Source organism: Mus musculus, chromosome 13 (assembly GCF_000001635.26).
Source record: "Mus musculus strain C57BL/6J chromosome 13, GRCm38.p6 C57BL/6J".
Lineage (NCBI taxonomy): Eukaryota > Metazoa > Chordata > Mammalia > Rodentia > Muridae > Mus > Mus musculus.
The window spans coordinates 107,350,544-107,370,648 of record NC_000079.6 but is presented as its reverse complement, the minus strand read 5'-3'; positions in this window follow the sequence as shown (position 1 = coordinate 107,370,648).

The following is a 20,105-nucleotide window of genomic DNA, read 5'->3' as shown; positions in this document are numbered from 1 at the left end:
AACCCCATCCCTCCGCTTGATGCCCTGTCTTTCTACTGGAGGTGGCAAGTTCCCTCTCCTCACTGTTGAGCATTTCATCTAAGGTCCTTCCCTTTGAGTCCTGAGATTTACTCAACTCCCAGGTCTCTGGTACATTCTAGAGGGTTCCTCCACCTCCCACCCCCTACCCCCACCCCCCACCTCCAGAGGTTGCCTATTTCTGTTCATTTTGCTGGCTCTCAGGGCTTCACTCCTGCCCCCCCCATACCTGATCATTTTTCCCTTTTCTGCTCCCCCTCCCCTCTCCTACCCAGCACACATCTCTATTCTTCCCTGCATGATTTGTAAGAAGATGGGGAAGAAATATATTTACATTCTATCAGGCCTTTGGGCAGCTTTTACCTTAGCAAAATATCAAATGAATACACACATACAAATACATACATCACGAATATAGTAAATCTAGTTTTATGAAGCTTAGGAAATTATGAAAGGGTTTTGAGTTTTCAAACAACCCACCCATTTGTCAGTTGTCCCTGCTTGCCATTAAAAAAAAATCTCCATCAGTATTTCTTTCTAAATACTCCCTTAGTACTGTCATTGGGTTATCATGGCCTTGCACTTTTGTTCTTTGGGGATAAAGTCTTTGAGGGTAGCAATATTATTGAACTCATTTCTGCTTAGGTCTCAAGTTTCCATAGCTGCTCTATTACCAAGTGGCAGTGAACCCCATAGGCACAATAAATAAATAATACAACACTGAAGCTATAACAAATCACAAAAATGCATTATTAAAAAATTAAGAAATAAATATCCCCCTCTTACTTAAATAGAGATTGATTTTATCATGTGGGATGCTGAGGAGAGCAGCCCTGAGCTATATTAAAGCCCAGGGACATGCAGAATGCGCGGGAATGGGCTTTTTGCTCCCTCAGCTGGAGGGGAAAAGCTCTTTCCCTGAATGGATGTATTTGTGAAATGGTACTTGCTATTCTCTGTTTGTCCACAAGCCAGGTCTGATGCACTGCTGGCTTCATCGTGTGTGCGGGCAGTAGGACCTCTGGGACGAATCTGTCTTTCCTAAGCACAAACCATTAGTCTGGGTGAAAGTGATGAAGACAAATCTTTTTCAAAAATTGAAGTTGGAGAGGTACCATTTCTCCCACTTTAACTTTAAATCTCAACGATGGCTTCCAAAAAGATGTTCTCAGCCCAGGATTTTGCCGAGCAAAAGATATTATTGGATCAGTCTACAAAATGGACATTTCAAGAGAGAAGATTAAGCGGGATCTGATCTCCAAAGATTTGCAAATTTTCTCTAGAAGATATAGCATATGGAGTCCCTAAGCCTTCAGGATGCTGCCCTTGAGAGTCACAAGGGACCCAGCAACTGGGTGCTCTAGCACCAGTCATGTAGATGCTAACCATGGTCTCCATTCTTACTCCACCCTAGAAGAGTGTGGAATTTCCCTGTCCTGACCTTACATGTTCTGGGACTTAGTCAATCTTGTGGACTTCCCTGCTTTCTGAAAAGACACTCAACACCTTAACATAAGGAAAAAAACGAAGACTAAGAAATAATCCCATCTTCTCCCCGTCCCAGAGTTATGCAACAATTTTATTCTTGTAACATGTGGAAAGAGCCACGTCATTTCCTGGGTGCACTGCTCTCTGTAAAGGACGGGGGCGTCCTTTACAGACTGAAACATCCTCTCAGAGCCAAGAGACTTCCTACCTATGGTATGGTTTATTAAAGACCATCAGAAATGGCTTATTTACAATGAGTAGGTCTGTTGGCAACAAGGCAGCAAAGAAGCCCTTTGATTACAAAGGTTCTTAGAAGCACCGTTTGCCAAACACATGACTTGTGGGTATGTATTTTGCACGATTATGTACCTTGTCTATCTTCCATAAGCACATAAGCAAATACAGGCAAGAACCATGGTTATAACTATTTGATGGCAACTCTTATGGTTTGAAAGGGAAATATTCCCATAGGCTCACATCTTTGAACATTCATTTCCCAGCTGATGGTGGTTTTGGAGGTGAAACCTTCTTAAAGGAAGTCAGCACTGTGGGTGGGACTGGAGGGCTCATCGCCTCCCCCACTTCCGGTCCTTGCTGTCTCTGCTTCCTGTGTCAAGACTCGGCAATCCTTCATATTCTGCCACTTTTGCACCCTCCCTGCCTTTAAGGACATGTAGCCCTCTGGAATCATAAGGCAAAGTAAACTCTTTTTAAGGTTGCTTTTGATCATGGCATTTTATCACAGCCACAGAAAAATAACTAATACAGAGATTTTCTGATTTATATCCAAAGTTCCTTGAAGCGTGGTGGTATCTGCAAGTCCTGGTCTCCATGGATACAGACATCTTCATGTCAGCCTGTCTGATAGCTCCTTGTGATTAACAGTAGCTGGTAAGTGAGTAAGAGAAGGTAGAAGGACCCAGGGAAGACTTTTTATTGTCATAAAGTGTGTTATTTCCATTTATGTTCCACTGGCCAGGAACAGTTGCGTGATCATACCTATATTCCAGCAGGGCTGGGTAATGTCTGTCCTAGTTAATTCTGAGGAATGCAACAATAAAGCTAAATGGTTATAGGGAGCATTAGGTGACATTCCTGAGACATTTATGCGTGCGTGTGTGTGTGTGTGTGTGTGTGTGTGCGCGCACACACACACACACACACACACACACACACACACACACACACAAACTAATTCCTAACCCATGGGTACAACAAAATCTAACCAAACTCTTGTGAACTCCTGAAGATTTTAATTCTGGAAGTGACCCAGTTTTCAGAGCCCCATCCTACCCGTCATCTCCACTCTGCAGTGAGTCAGTGCGAATACAAAAAATAACTTGTGCTCAACTTTAAATGACGCTATACTCACATCCACAAAGTCCTACAAAGCTCATGTGAATAAACCAGATTGTACCAGAGCTTATAGATATGGGGATTTACGGTTGACTCCCAAAGCACAAAGCAAACAACTCCAATCCACGCTAATCCTCACTCTTGAAACTTTCTCTATGACACCTCATGTTCTTGAGCCCTCGCTGGCCTGCTGGTTTCCTCTCTCTTTCCCCTTCTTTATTTTTCCTTCTCTCTCCTGTCTGGAACAGAGCACGTGGTCTCTCTCAGTTTGAACAGGCACAGTCTCAAGCCCATAGCCGTGTATCAGAGTGTTTGCACACCTTTGATCCTAGCACTTGGGAGGCAGAGGCAGGCAGATTTCTGAGTTTGAGGCCAGCCTGGTCTACAGAGTGAGTTCCAGGACAGCCAGGGCTACACAGAAAAACCCTGTCTCGAAAAACCAAAAACCAAAACCAAACAAACAAACAAAAAAAGAATGTATTCACTTCGGTTGCATTGGATAATTGTCAGAATATGTTTACCTTCCTAAAGCACTATTAAAGCTGTTCCATTCATTTATTCAATAGCAGTGTCAGGACATACTTGGTACTGAATAATACCTACATCTTCTGCCTTCATGAAGATGGGCAAAATTATCACATGTTATGTTACTATTACAGCAAAAGTATATGAAAGATGACAAAAAAATAATAATGGAATGTGGAGTCCAAGAACCTAGAGTTCTCATTAAGTTTTGCTCAAAGGACAGGAGTGATGTCATTTAAATTGAGATGTGTACGATGTAAAGGGGCTTACTATGCAGAGCAAGCACTTCATACAAAAGGAAAAGAAGTCCCTCCCTCAAAGAAGGATTGTATGAGCCATGCTCATAAAGCCTAGGAAAAAGAAGTTTGGAGATGGGAGTTTTCTTTCCACCAGAGCCCTCCTTTCACAAGCAGCAGAGAGTATGGACCCAGGTTTCATTTTACAGTCATTCTTTCTACTGCTCATAATGCATCAGAAATAAACATGTGGAGGCAGAGAGGCAATTGTCTCCTAGTACAATCCCGTGGAATAAAGAAGATATAAGTGAGAGAGTTGATTTTTCTCAACACAAAAACAAAACTGTCACCTCAAAGACAATAAGAAATAGCTTATTCTGGAGCCAAATCTGTGTGGCCCAGAGACATGGATTTAGATGATCTGAAACCCATGGCACAGTGTGGAAGCAGTTTTCATGGTAACAGAACAGAGAAAGCTATAAATCAAGGCATGGTGGAAACATCAGAGAGTCAGGTTTACCAGACTGAAGAATCGCAACTAAAGGCCTTACATGTTACTTGAGAGCACCTTTAGCTTTTTAATTGGTGCAGAATAGGGGTTTGTTAAGTTAATGCATTCTAAAAGGTTTTCATTTGTAGTCAGGATGTTAGGTCCCACAGAGGTAGGCAAGAAATGACTGTTTTAGAGGTCAAAGATCATCCATGATAAATTGTCTCTATAGCAGTTACATTCCAGATTCTACAGTCATTGAAGTTTTCATTGGCCTTTGTAGACAAATTTCTCATTTACTATTTTGTATACCAGGGCTACAGAGCCTTCGTGCCTAGTAATGTGGCTGACATTATTATGGATGTCTCTGTGAGGGTGGTCAAGGATGAGATCAACATTGAAATCGATGGACTCTGAGTAGAGCAGATTGCCTTCCACAGTGTGGGTGGCCTCCATCCAATCCGCTGAAAGCCCGAGTATCACAAAAGACCACAAGCAAGAGTGAATTATGCAGCAGATGGCCTCTAAACTTAAATTGCAACAGAGGTTTGAGTCTCCAGTCTGCTGACCTGCTCTGTGGATGAGGAATGTGGCTCCCTATAACCATGAACTGGTAAATGAGCCACCGAGCTCCACTCTGTGTCCCAGGCACTCAGGTAGGACGTTTTATGCACACCGTCTCACCCAGTCATCTGACTAAGAGACAGTGAGATCCATTTCTAAAATGAAGAGCTGAAAACTCAGAGAGTTAAGTCAATTACCCAAGGTCACATGCTGAATAAATGGCACAATTGCCTGATGAATTTGTCAGGGATTTATTTTATTCAAGCGATTGAAGGGGGGAAAGAAACAAAACAAAACAATGACAAAAAAAATTAGATTCAGAGATTCAAATCTGAACCTCCATCTTGCTGATGGTCAAAGGAAATTCATTAAGCCTAGTGTGTTAAAATAACATTTGCAATCTGCGAGGGGGCTTTCTTTTTGCTTATGCGTGGCAATTATGTCTTTATACTGCAGAAGCTGGTTTTTAGCTTCCCTATTTGTCTCCATATGCATACTTTTACAGCCAATTGTTAACAGATTAACAACTTTGGGCAAAATCCATCAGCCTGCTTTGCCTTGCCTCTGTGGCAGGGGCTGGGAGAGTCTGTTGACAGATCTGAGCACAGAGGAGCTGGCTTCGAGGTGAACAGGAAAAATAGAGCCCTGGCTTCCTTGATGCGCATTCAAACCACCTCTCCTCAGCTCCTCCTCGCTGTGCTGTGCCTGCAGAACCAACCTTCTGCGGCCGAAAGGAACTCTTCTGCTCCCCTCGAGTCCCACGATTCAAAGAAGAGTTCATCGGGAAATGAACATATCTACTAAACAACAAAATACTAAACAACAAAATAGTATCAGAGACTCATTATATTGACATCCAAAACATATTCCATTTATATATCCATCCACCCACCCACCCATTTCTCACAACAGCTTCTGATTACTGATACTTCAATGTCTGTATTTTAGGATAATCAGTAAGATGTTAACGTCTAAAGTCCAATTTCTCTTGAGCTTCTTTTCTGGAACCTACATCTATGGAGCAAGTCACTCAAGAGCAGACATCGTTTAAAAGTGAGAGTCAATCATGGTCAGACTTCCACCTTTGGTTCCCAACTACACCCTAGCTTTTAAGGATCTGGAGCGCAAAAAAACTTGGGATACTTATGTCCCAAGTGGAAAGGATGCCTGGAGAAGTCCAAGTATTTGGGCAGGTCCAATTTTTATTCTTATATTTAAATGGATAATATATTTTATTTATTCTTTGAGAATTTCACACATGTGTGCCATGTATTTTAATCATAGACACCTCCACTCCCTTCCTCAACTCCTCTCATAGCCCTCACAAGTTCTCCTTGCAACTTCAGGTTTCCTCCCAAGATTCCTCCCAAGTTCTTGCTATTTCAAGTTCTCTCTCTCTCTCTCTCTCTCTCTCTCTCTCTGTCTCTGTCTCTTTGCTCTCCGTCTCTGTCTGTCTGTCTCTCTCTCACTCACTCACTCACTCAAGTTCTTGCTATTTCAAGTTCTCTCTCCCTCCCTCTCCCTCTCTCTCTCCCACCCTCTCTCTCTCCCTCCACCCCCTCTCTTTGAGAGAGTGCAATTAGCACTGTTCATATACACACAGATGTGAGGTCACCCACTGGAGCATGGTCAACTTATCAGGGATAATCTAAAAGTATCCTGCTAAAAGACTACACTTCACAGCTTCTCTTGCAGCTAGGCAAGGCCATGGAGAGAACGAGAATATTGGAAGGAAATTTGGACTATGTGCTACATGGCCTACATGGGCTTTATGCAGCAAGAATTTCTACCCGTCATCCTCACAGCCATCTTTTTTCTTAAGCAGACAGTTCGTGGGGAGGAGAGACCCAGCCCCCTTTATATGTATGCCAACAAACAGGGTCCCATCTGTAGAAGGTCAGCCTCCTGTCTCCTTCTTTGCCTTCTGTCCTTTTAAAGCTGTCTCTGAAATCTAACAGCACCCCTAAAAAAAAATCCCTGATTCTCTCTCTCATAGCAGACAATGAAAATTATCAATAACTCTTCAGCTAGGAATGAGAACTCAGATGACCTATCCCCATCATATTGGTCTGTTGATTAGCTTGATCTCATGCAGCTCTTGTGACAGCAGCCATAGCAGCTGGGAGTTCATAAGTACAATCAGTTCTGTAATGTCCAGAAGACATTATTCACTGGCCAGTATCCCCTGACCTCTGGCTCTCACAGTTTTTCTGCCCTCTGTTCTTAAACAATACTGATAGACTATCCTAAGGGAAGTAAGCCCGAAGGACAAGCTCTGACTTGCCTATTTCAGTGTTAACTGCCTAATACCAGTTACTAATACTCTTCTAGTAATAGCAAATGTTTCTCTTGTAACATAGACAAGTCACAGTCATCACATACATGACTATATGAAAGGGTTAAGTAACAACAGCCTGCAAAGACAGAAAATGGCTCAAGTTCAAGGGCAGTTGCAGAAGCCAAGTGAGACTGGAACATGCAGAAGGACTCAGACTGGGTTGTGGGAGTCAGCTGCAGACAAGTGTGCTTTGCATAATCTGGAAGGGAGAAATGCTACTTTGCTTGTCCATAAAATTCTTCATTCTGCTCTCTGTGGCCAGAGCACTGAAGGAGAAAGTACTCACAGACAGTGACATTTTGAAAGAAGTATTTTGCCCCAGGAATCAGCAGAATCCATTTGTCATCCGAAAGCAGCATGTGGAGAGCTTCCCTCTCAGCTCTGCACTGTCGGGAAGCCTCATGCAGTCACCAAGGAACAGAAGAAGCCAGAAGGGAAAATTAAAAGGAAAGAGAGTCTGTTGGTACACGGTTGAAGGGAACTATTTATTCCAAGACTCCATTTCTAGAATTATACACATGGAGCCTCAAATTGCCCAGGACTGTGCATCTTCCTTAGTAGAGGAAGTGGCATTTCATGACGGACCTCGTATGGGGCCTCACAGTGTGAGCCAGCAGGCAGAAGTAGATTCTAGGGCAGTAGAGAACCAAGCAGATGAAGGAGTCGGAAGGCTCGAGGACAGCCAGCGTCAGGTGGAGCATGATTCTTCCCTAGATCCTGAAGCACAAGCAGGAAGGAGTTCACCAGGCTGCTGGGAGAAGGGAGGAAGGAAACACTCCAAGTAGAAACAGGGGAAAGACAGAAAAAAGAAACAGCCTGGGTCATTCATCCGTGGCTACAAATAAAGGCAGCAGCTCCATTTATACAATTCTTTCTTTTACATTCTTTCCATATACCTAGTATACCCACGGAATGAGCAATAACCACTCCCACTTACAAAAGAGAAAACCAAGACAGGGTGCCAGTCACTTGGTACTAGAGCTACCCCTGGGTCAGCATCCACACCCAGTGCCACACCCTACCACATATTTGTTGAGTCTGAAAATAAAACATGTGTGCTTAACATCATTGTGTATACTTAATAAGCCCCCTCCTCAGCATAGCAATGTGCCCCAGCTACCACTTCTAGACTTTCCTTTTGACATCCAAACTTCCCGTCAGAACTCTTGACACTGATTCCATTTCCTTCTACCCTTTTCTACTTTCACCTCCCTTCAGCCTTTTGTCATCTTAGCTTCTGCCCACCACATCCTCAGAGCTATCCTGGCCTTGGCAGGAACAGCCTGTGTTCCATGTGGCATATTGAACACTTTGTGGCTCTTATCTGATTCCATGACATTGAGGTCTCCGCCTTACTTTCATTGATTCCATGGCTCATTTTTCTTCTCTTTCTCTGTTGGCTGCTTAGGTTGGACATTCAGAAGACCCACTTTTCTTAGGCTGTCTTCACAAGAGGAAGTCTGTGCACACCTGAGCTTCAGAGATCATGCACTGATGCCTAGAGAGGAACTCTGACTTTCCTACTGCAGTGCTTTCTGTCTAATGCCAACTACCCTTCTTTTGGTAATAGCACATGCTTCTCTCATGCTGCACGTCTGTCCTCAGCTGTTATTCTCAGCAAAGTGATAAGACTGACTTAGAGGAGAGGGTACCATGTGATGCTGGCCTGCTCCATTCTACTCATCCCAGCGTACTCTCTTTGATCCAGGAATGGCACCAGGGATGCACACGAGGCCAGCTGGTTCTGGTCTTTTATTCCACTGTTAAAGAGACAGGAACTCCCTTTGTTCTGTGACTGGGACCAGAAAAATAGCTTGGATTCACCACATTCTACCACCATGAGGAGTAAGTGCTGTCAACAAAGAAAAGAGAAACCAGGAGAAAAAGAGACCTTTATGCCTCATTAGAATCTCTACTTATTCATGCCTTCCTCCTGCTCACTCCAGTCTGATAGTCACTGGCTATGTTACAGTGAATACTTTATACACTTCAATATAGTTTATACTTGTCCAATGATCCCCACATGAGTGTCTGGCACACATATAACCTCTCTTCCCTCTTCATATGCACACAATAATAAGAAATAACTTAAAAACAAATCATATGAATAGATAACAGGTAAAATAAATAACATGAATCGAGGTAAATAAACCATTATTGCTAAAAGTAGTTTCATTTTCTTAACTTATTTAAGGTGACCAGAAATCTTGAAGCTGTATGAGCATATTTTTACTGGACTATACTCCTCTAGACTTTTCTATTACACAACTTAACAGGGTAGGGAATGGCAGCTTTAGGCCTACACCTAACAACTGTAAACAAAGGTAAACAACTGATCACAGCTATAACATTCTTTTTTAAATAAGTGTTAAATACTCTTTATTTGATATCATACATAAACCACAGTAAATGCCTTTCAGTGGTAAAAGGCAGCATCCTTGATGTAGGGAATTCTAATTAAAACAGCATTGTCAAGAATAGACAGTTGCCACCTGATGGTTAGCCATTGTCTGAAAGAGGCCAGTGAACACAAACTGAAACACAGGTGAGTCTTCTTGTTTCTGAGACACTGAGAGAATTTTCCCAGTGTTTAAACATATTAAAATGCCCAGTTATATAAATCTAAGCACAAAACCATTTAATAGGTTTGAGGCGACATGCCCGTATTTATGGAAAGTAAAACATTTCTAATTAAGTCCAATTCTATCTTGAGAAAGGGAGAGCAATGGTAGCATGTATACAACTGGAACTGTTGCTTTAAAAAAGATCATACACACTTTACGACAAGTCAGTTTTACTTAAATCAGAACGGCCCAACAAAAACATTCATGATCTGAATTTGGTGTATGAATTAAATTATGGTATACAGATCGGCGGCAGACATCTTGGTTCTGGGACTCTGCTGAGAGTATTCTGCACAGGTGAGAGTGTGGACTACAGAAGCTAACAGCTTCTGTGACAGGTCCTATTTTCAGCCTTCATCTTCCGCCAGGAGGGAGGTCCAAACGACAGATATCTGCGCACCTTCCCTGTAAGAGGAGAGCTTGCCTGCAGAGAGTGCTCTGACCACTGAAACTCAGAGGAGAGAGCTAGTCTCCCAGGTCTGCTGATAGAGCTAACAGAATCACCAGAGGAACAATCTCTAACCAGAGACAACAAAATCAACTAACTCCAGAGAACAGATGGCAAAAGGTAAATGTAAGAATCTTACTAACAGAAACCAAGACCACTCACCATCATCAAAACCCAGCACTCCCACCTCACCCAGTCCAGGGCACTCCAAAACACCTGAAAAGCTAGACCCGGATTTAAAAGCATATCTCATGATGATGGTAGAGGACATCAAGAAGGACTTTCATAACTCACTTAAAGAAATACAGGAGAACTCGAGCCCCGGGGTACCTTGCCAGCGGAGTCGCCCAACACCCGCAAGGGCCCACACAGGATTCCCCACGGGATCCTAAGACCTCTGGAGAGTGGAACACAGCGTCTGCCCCAATCCAATTGCGCGGAACCTGAGACTGCGGTAAATAGGGATGCAGACTACCCGGGCCTGACCTGGGGCACAAGCCCCTTCTGCTCCAATCGAGCCCCGGGGTACCTTGCCAGCAGAGTCGCCTGACACCCGCAAGGGCCCACACAGAATTCCACACGGGATCCTAAGACCTCTAGTGAGTGGAACACAACTTCTGCCAGGAGTCCGGTTCGAACACCAGATATCTGGGTACCTTCCCTGCAAGAAGAGAGCTTGCCTGCAGAGAATACTCTGCCCACTGAAACTAAGGAGAGTGCTACCCTCCCAGGTCTGCTTATAGAGGCTAACAGAGTCACCTGAAGAACAAGCTCTTAACAGAGACAACTATAACAGCTAGCTTCAGAGATTACCAGATGGCAAAAGGCAAACGTAAGAATCCTACTAACAGAAATCAAGACCACTCACCATCATCAGAACGCAGCACTCCCACCCCACCTAGTCCTGGGCACCCCAACACAACCAAAAATCTAGACCCAGATTTAAAAACATTTCTCATGAGGATGATAGAGGACATCAAGAAGGACTTTCATAAGCCACTTAAAGAATTACAGGAGAGCACTGCTAAAGAGTTACAGGCCCTTAAAGAAAAGCAGGAAAACACAACCAAACAGGTAGAAGTCCTTAAAGAAAAACAGGAAAACACATCCAAACAGGTGATGGAAATGAACAAAACCATACTAGAACTAAAAAGGGAAGTAGACACAATAAAGAAAACCCAAAGCGAGGCAACGCTGGAGATAGAAACCCTAGGAAAGAGATCTGGAACCATAGATTCGAGCATCAGCAACAGAATACAAGAAATGGAAGAGAGAATCTCAGGTGCAGAAGATTCCATAGAGAACATCGACACAAAAGTCAAAGAAAATACAAAATGCAAAAGGATCCTAACTCAAAACATCCAGGAAATCCAGGACACAATGAGAAGACCAAGATAGTAGGAATTGATGAGAATGAAGATTTTCAACTTAAAGGGCCAGCTAATATCTTCAACAAAATAATAGAAGAAAACTTCCCAAACATAAAGAAAGAGATGCCCATGATCATACAAGAAGCCTACAGAACTCCAAATAGACTGGACCAGAAAAGAAATTCCTCCCGACACATAATAATCAGAACAACAAATGCACTAAATAAAGATAGAATATTAAAAGCAGTAAGGGAGAAACGTCAAGTAACATATAAAGGAAGGCCTATCAGAATTACACCAGACTTTTCACCAGAGACTATGAAAGCCAGAAGAGCCTGGACAGATGTTATACAGACACTAAGAGAACACAAATGCCAGCCCAGGCTACTATACTCGGCCAAATTCTCAATTACCATAGATGGAGAAACCAAAGTATTCCACGACAAAACCAAATTAACACAATATCTTTCCACGAATCCAGCCCTTCAAAGGATAATAACAGAAAAGAAGCAATACAAGGACGGAAATCACGCCCTAGAATAAGCAAGAAAGTAATCCCTCAACAAACCAAAAAGAAGACAGCCACAAGAACAGAATGCCAACTCTAACAACAAAAATAAAAGGAAGCAACAATTACTTTTCCTTAATATCTCTTAATATCAATGGACTCAACTCCCCAATAAAAAGACATAGACTAACAGAATGGCTACACAAACAGGACCCAACATTCTGCTGCTTACAGGAAACCCATCTCAGGGAAAAAGACAGACACTACCTCAGAGTGAAAGGCTGGAAAACAATTTTCCAAGCAAATGGTCTGAAGAAACAAGCTGGAGTAGCCATTCTAAGATCTAATAAAATCCACTTCCAACCCAAAGTCATCAAAAAAGACAAGGAGGGACACTTCATACTCATCAAAGGTAAAATCCTCCAAGAGGAACTCTCAATTCTGAATATCTATGCTCCAAATGCAAGGGCAGCCACACTCATTAAAGACACTTTAGTAAAGCTCAAAGCACACATTGCACCTCACACAATAATAGTGGGAGACTTCAACACACCACTTTCATCAATGGACATATCGTGGAAACAGAAACTAAACAGGGACACAGTGAAACTAACAGAAGTTATGAAACAAATGGACCTGACAGATATCTACAGAACATTTTATCCTAAAACAAAAGGATATACCTTCTTCTCAGCACCTCACCGGACCTTCTCCAAAAATGACCATATAATTGGTCACAAAACAGGCCTCAACAGATACAAAAATATTGAAATTGTCCCATGTATCCTATCAGACCACCATGGCCTAAGACTGATCTTCAATAACAACATAAATAATGGAAAGCCAACATTCACGTGGAAACTGAACAACACTCTTGTCAATGATACCTTGGTCAAGGAAGGAATAAAGAAAGAAATTAAAGACTTTTTAGAGTTTAATGAAAATGAAGCCACAACATACCCAAAACTATGGGACACAGTGAAAGCATTTCTAAGAGGGAAACTCATAGCTCTGAGTGCCTCCAAGAAGAAACGGGAGAGAGCACATACTAGCAGCTTGACAACACATCTAAAAGCTCTAGAAAAAAGGAAGCAAATTCACCCAAGAGTAGTAGACGGCAGGAAATAATCAAACTCAGGTGTGAAATCAACCAAGTGGAAACAAGAAGAACTATTCAAAGAATTAACCAAACGAGGAGTTGGTTCTTTGAGAAAATCAACAAGATAGATAAACCCTTAGCTAGACTCACTAGAGGGCACAGGGACAAAATCCTAATTAACAAAATCAGAAATGAAAAGGGAGACATAACAACAGATTCTGAAGAAATCCAAAACACCATCAGATCCTTCTACAAAAGGCTATACTCAACAAAACTGGAAAACCTGGACGAAATGGACAAGTTTCTGGACAGATACCAGGTACCAAAGTTGAATCAGGATCAAGTTGACCATCTAAACAGTCCCATATCCCCTAAAGAGATAGAAGCAGTTATTAATAGTCTCCCAGCCAAAAAAAGCCCAGGACCAGACGGGTTTAGTGCAGAGTTCTATCAGACCTTCAAAGAAGATCTAATTCCAGTTCTGCACAAACTATTTCACAAAATAGAAGTAGAAGGTACTCTACCCAACTCATTTTATGAAGCCACTATTACTCTGATACCTAAACCACGGAAAGATTCAACAAAGATAGAGAACTTCAGACCAATTTCTCTTATGAATATCGATGCAAAAATCCTCAATAAAATTCTCGCTAACCGAATCCAAGAACACATTAAAGCAATCATCCATCCTGACCAAGTAGGTTTTATTCCAGGGATGCAGGGATGGTTTAATATATGAAAATCCATCAATGTAATCCATTATATAAACAAACTCAAAGACAAAAACCACATGATCATCTCGTTAGATGCAGAAAAAGCATTTGACAAGATCCAACACCCATTCATGATAAAAGTTTTGGAAAGATCAGGAATTCAAGGTCCATACCTAAACATAACAAAAGCAATCTACAGCAAACCAGTAGCCAACATCAAAGTAAATGGAGAGAAGCTGGAAGCAATCCCACTAAAATCAGGGACTAGACAAGGCTGCCCACTTTCTCCCTACCTTTTCAACATAGTACTTGAAGTATTAGCCAGAGCAATTCGACAACAAAAGGAGATCAAGGGGATACAAATTGGAAAAGAGGAAGTCAAAATATCACTTTTTGCAGTTGATATGATAGTATATATAAGTGACCCTAAAAATTCCACCAGAGAACTCCTAAACCTGATAAACAGCTTCAATGAAGTAGCTGGATATAAAATTAACTCAAACAAGTCAATGGCCTTTCTCTACACAAAGAATAAACAGGCTGAGAAAGAAATTAGGGAAACAACACCCTTCTCAATAGTCACAAATAATATAAAATATCTCGGCGTGACTCTAACTAAGGAAATGAAAGATCTGTATGATAAAAACTTCAAGTCTCTGAAGAAAGAAATTAAAGAAGATCTCAGAAGATGGAAAGATCTCCCATGCTCATGGATTGGCAGGATCAATATAGTAAAAATGGCTATCTTGCCAAAAGCAATCTACAGATTCAATGCAATCCCCTTCAAAATTCCAACTCAATTCTTCAACGAATTAGAAGGAGCAATTTGCAAATTCATCTGGAATTACAAAAAACCTAGGATAGCAAAAACTCTTCTCAAGGATAAAAGAACCTCTGGTGGAATCACCATGCAAGCCCTAAAGCTGTACTACAGAGCAATTGTGATAAAAACTGCATGGTACTGGTATAGAGACAGACAAGTAGACCAATGGAATAGAATTGAAGACCCAGAAATGAACCCACACACCTATGGTCACTTGATCTTTGACAAGGGAGCTAAAACCATCCAGTGGAAGAAAGACAGCATTTTCAACAAATGGTGCTGGCACAACTGGTTGTTATCATGTAGAAGAATGCGAATCGATCCATACTTATCTCCTTGTACTAAGGTCAAATCTAAGTGGATCAAGGAACTTCACATAAAACCAGAGACACTGAAACTTATAGAGGAGAAAGTGGGGAAAAGCCTTGAAGATATGGGCACAGGGGGAAAATTCCTGAACAGAACAGCAATGGCTTGTGCTGTATGATCGAGAATTGACAAATGGGACCTAATGAAACTAAAAAGTTTCTGCAAGGCAAAAGACACCGTCAATAAGACAAAAAGACCACCAACAGATTGGGAAAGGATCTTTACCTATCCTAAATCAGATAGGGGACTAATATCCAATATATATAAAGAACTCAAGAAGGTGGACTTCAGAAAATCAAATAACCCCATTAAAAAATGGGGCTCAGATCTAAACAAAGAATTCTCACCTGAGGAATACCGAATGGCAGAGAAGCACCTGAAAAAATGTTCAACATCCTTAATCATCAGGGAAATGCAAATCAAAACAACCCTGAGATTCCACCTCACACCAGTCAGAATGGCTAAGATCAAAAATTCAGGTGACAGCAGATACTGGCGAGGATGTGGAGAAAGAGGAACACTCCTCCATTGTTGGTGGGATTGCAGGCTGGTACAACAACTCTGGAAATCAGTCTGGCGGTTCCTCAGAAAATTGGACATAGTACTACCGGAGGATCCAGCAATACCTCTCCTGGGCATATATCCAGAAGATGCCCCAACTGGTAAGAAGGACACATGCTCCACTATGTTCATAGCAGCCTTATTTATAATAGCCAGAAGCTGGAAAGAACCCAGATGCCCCTCAACAGAGGAATGGATACAGAAAATGTGGTACATCTACACAATGGAGTATTATTCAACTATTAAAAAGAATGAATTTATGAAATTCCTAGCCAAATGGATGGACCTGGAGGGCATCACCCTGAGTGAGGTAACACATTCACAAAGGAACTCACACAATATGTACTCACTGATATGTGGATATTAGCCCAAACCTTAGGATACCCAAGATATAAGATACAATTTCCTAAACACATGAAACTCAAGAAAAATGAAGACTGAAGTGTGGACACTATGCCCCTCTTTAGAAGTGGGAACAAAACACCCATGGAAGGAGTTACAGAGACAAAGTTTGGAGCTGAGATGAAAGGATGGACCATGTAGAGACTGCCGTATCCAGGGATCCACCCCATAATCAGCATCCAAACGCTGACACCATTGCATACACTAGCAAGATTTTATCGAAAGGACCCAGATGTAGCTGTCTCTTGTGAGACTATGCCGGGGCCCAGCAAACACAGAAGTGGATGCTCACAGTCAGCTAATGAATGGATCACAGGGCTCCCAATGGAGGAGCTAGAGAAAGTACCCAAGGAGCTAAAGGGATCTGCAACCCTATAGGTGGAACAACATTATGAACTAACCAGTACCCCAGAGCTCTTGACTCTAGCTGCATATGTATCAAAAGATGGCCTAGTCGGCCATCACTGGAAAGAGAGGCCCATTGGACACGCAAACTTTATATGCCCCAGTACAGGGGAACGCCAGGACCAAAAAGGGGGAGTGGGTGGGTAGGGGAGTGGGGGTGGGTGGGTATGGGGGACTTTTGGTATAGCATTGGAAATGTAAATGAGCTAAATACCTAATAAAAAATGGAAAAAAAACTAATGGGGAAAAAAAAGAAATACAGGAGAACACTACTAAACAGATAGAACACTTTAAAGAGGAAGCAAAAAAAAAAAAAAATCCCTTAAAGAATTGCAGGAAAACATGACCAAGCATGTGATGGAATTGAATAAAACCAACCAAGACCTAAAAAGGGAAGTAGACACAATAAAGAAAACCCAAAGTGAGGCAACGTTGGAGATAGAAAACCTAGGAAAGAAATATGGAACCATAGATGTGAGCATCAGCAACAGAATACAAGAGATGGAAGAGAGAATCTCAGGTGCAGAAGATTCCATAGAGAACATTGGCACAACAATCAAAGAAAATGGAAAATGCAAAAAGATCCTAACTCAAAATATCCAGGAAATCCAGGACACAATCAGAAGACAAAACCTATGGATACTAGGAGTAGATGAGAATGAAGATTTTCAACTCAAAGGACCAGCAAATATATTCGACAAAATTATAGAAGAAAACTTCTGAAACCTAAAGAATGACATGCCCATGAACATACAAGAAGCCTACAGAACACCAAATAGACTGGACCAGAAAAGAAATTCCTCCCGACACATAATAATCAGAACAACAAATGCACTAAATAAAGATAGAATATTAAAAGCAGTAAGGGGAAAAGGTCAAGTAACATATAAAGGCAAACCTATCAGAATTACACCAGATTTTTCACCAGAGACTATGAAAGCCAGAAGAGCCTGGACAGATGTTATACAGACACTAAGAGAACACAAATGCCAACTCAGGCTACTATACTCAACCAAACTTTCAATTACCTTAGATGGAGAAACAAAAGTATTCCACGACAGAACCAAATTCACACATTATCTTTCCATGAATCCCACCCTTCAAAGGATAATAACAGAAAAAAACCAATAAAAGGACGGACACCTCATCCTAGAAAAAGCAAGAAGGTAATCCCTCAACAAACCTAAAAGAAGACAGCCACAAGAACAGAATGCCAACTTTAACAACAAAAATAATAGGAAGCAACAATTACTTCTCCTTAATATCTCTTAATATCAATGGACTCAACTCCCCAATAAAAAGACATAAACTAACAGAATGGCTACACAAACAGGACCCAACATTTTGCTGCTTACAGGAAACCCATCTCCGGAAAAAAAATAGACACTACCTCAGAGTGAAAGGCTGGAAAACAATTTTCCAAGCAAATGGTCTGAAGAAACAAGCTGGAGTAGCCATTCTAATATCTAATAAAATCCACTTCCAACCCAAAGTCATCAAAAAAGACAAGGAGGGGCACTTCACACTCATCAAAGGTAAAATCTTCCAAGAGAAACTCTCAATTCTGAATATCTATGCTCCAAATACAAGGGCAGCCACATTCATCAAAGAAACTTTAGTAAAGCACAAAGCACACATTGCACCTCACACAATAATAGTGGGAGACTTCAACACACCACTTTCACCAATGGACAGATCATGGAAACAGAAACTAAACAGGGATACAGTGAAACTAACAGAAGTTATGAAACAAATGGTTCTAACAGATATCTACAGAACATTTTTATCCTAAAACAAAAGGATATACCTCCTTCTCAGCACCTCATGGAACCTTCTCCAAAATTGACCACATAATTGGTCATAAAACAAGCCTCAACAGATACAAAAATATTGAAATTGTCCCATGCATCCTATCAGATCACTATGGACTAAGGCTGATCTTCAATAACAAAATAAATAATAGAAAGCCAACATTCACGTGGAAACTGAACAACACTCTTCTCAATGATACCTTGGTCAAAGAAGGAATAAAGAAAGAAATTAAGGACTTTTTGGAGTTTAATGAAAATGAAGACACAACATACCCAAACTTATGGGACACAATGAAATCATTTCTAAGAGGAAAACTCATAGCTCTGAGAGCCTCCAAAAAGAAACTAGAGAGAGCACACATTAGCAGCTTGACAACACACCTAAAAGCTCTAGAACAAAAGGAAGCAAATTCACCCAAGAGGAGTAGACGGCAGGAAATAATCAAACTCAGGTGTGAAATCAACCAAGTGGAAACAGGAAGAACTATTCAAAGAATCAACCAAAGCAGGAGCTGGTTCTTTGAGAAAATCAACAAGATAGATAAACCCTAAGCCAAACTCACTAGATGGCACAGGGAAAGCATCCTAATTAACAAAATCAGAAATGAAAAGGGAAACATAACAACAGATCTTGAAGAAATCCAAAACACCATCAGATCCTTCTACAAAAGGCTATACTCAACAAAACTGGAGAACCTGGATGAAATGGACAAATTTCTAGACAGATACCAGGTACCAAAGTTAAATCAAGATCATGTTAATGATCTAAACAGTCCTATATTCCCTAAAGAAATAAAAGCAGTCATTAATAGTCTCCCAACCAAAAAAAGCCCAGATGGGTTTAGTGCAGAGTTCTATCAGACCTTCAAAGAAGATCTAGTCCCAGTTCTTCACAAACTATTCCACACAAGAGAAACAGAAGGTACTCTACTCAACTCATTCTATGAAGCCACGATTACTCTGATGCCTAAACCACAAAAGGACCCAACAAAGATAGAGAATTTCAGACCAATTTCCCTTATGAATATCGATGCCAAAATCTTCAATAAAGTTCTCGCTAACCAAATCCAAGAACACATCAAAACAATTATCCACCCTGACCAAGTAGGTTTCATCCAGGGATGCAGGGATGGTTCAATATACAGAAATCCATCAACGTAATCCAGTATATAAACAAACTCAAAGACAAAAACCACATGATCATCTCGTTAGATGTGGAGAAAGCACTTGACAAAATCCAACACCCATTCATGATAAAATCTTGGAAAGATCAGGAATTCAAGGCCCATACCTAAACATGATAAAAGCAATCTACAGCAAACCAGTGGCCAACATCAAAGTAAATGGTGAGAAGCTGGAAGCAAACCCACTAAAATCAGGGACTAGACAAGGCTGCCCACTTTCTCCCTACCTATTCAACATTGTACTTGAAGTCCTAGCCAGAGCAATTCGACAACCAAAGGAGATCAAAGGGATACAAATTGGAAAGGAAGAAATCAAAATATCACTTTTTGCAGATGATATGATAGTATATATAAGTGACCCTAAAAATTCCACCAGAGAACTCCTAAGCCTGATAAACAGCTTCAATGAAGTAGCTGGATATAAAATTAACTCAAACAAGTCAATGGCCTTTCTTTACACAAAGAATAAACAGGCTGAGAAAGAAATTAGGGAAACAACACCCTTCTCAATAGTCACAAATAATATAAACTACCTTGTCATTACTCTAACTAAGGAAGTGAAAGATCTGTATGATAAAAACTTCAAGTCTCTCAAGAAAGAAATTAAAGAAGATCTCAGAAGATGGAAATATCTCCCATGCTCATGGATTGGCAGGATCAATATAGTAAAAATGGCTATCTTGCCAAAAGCAATCTACAGATTCAATGCAATCCCCATCAAAATTCCAACACAATTCTTCAACGAATTAGAAAGGGCAATCTGCAAATTCATC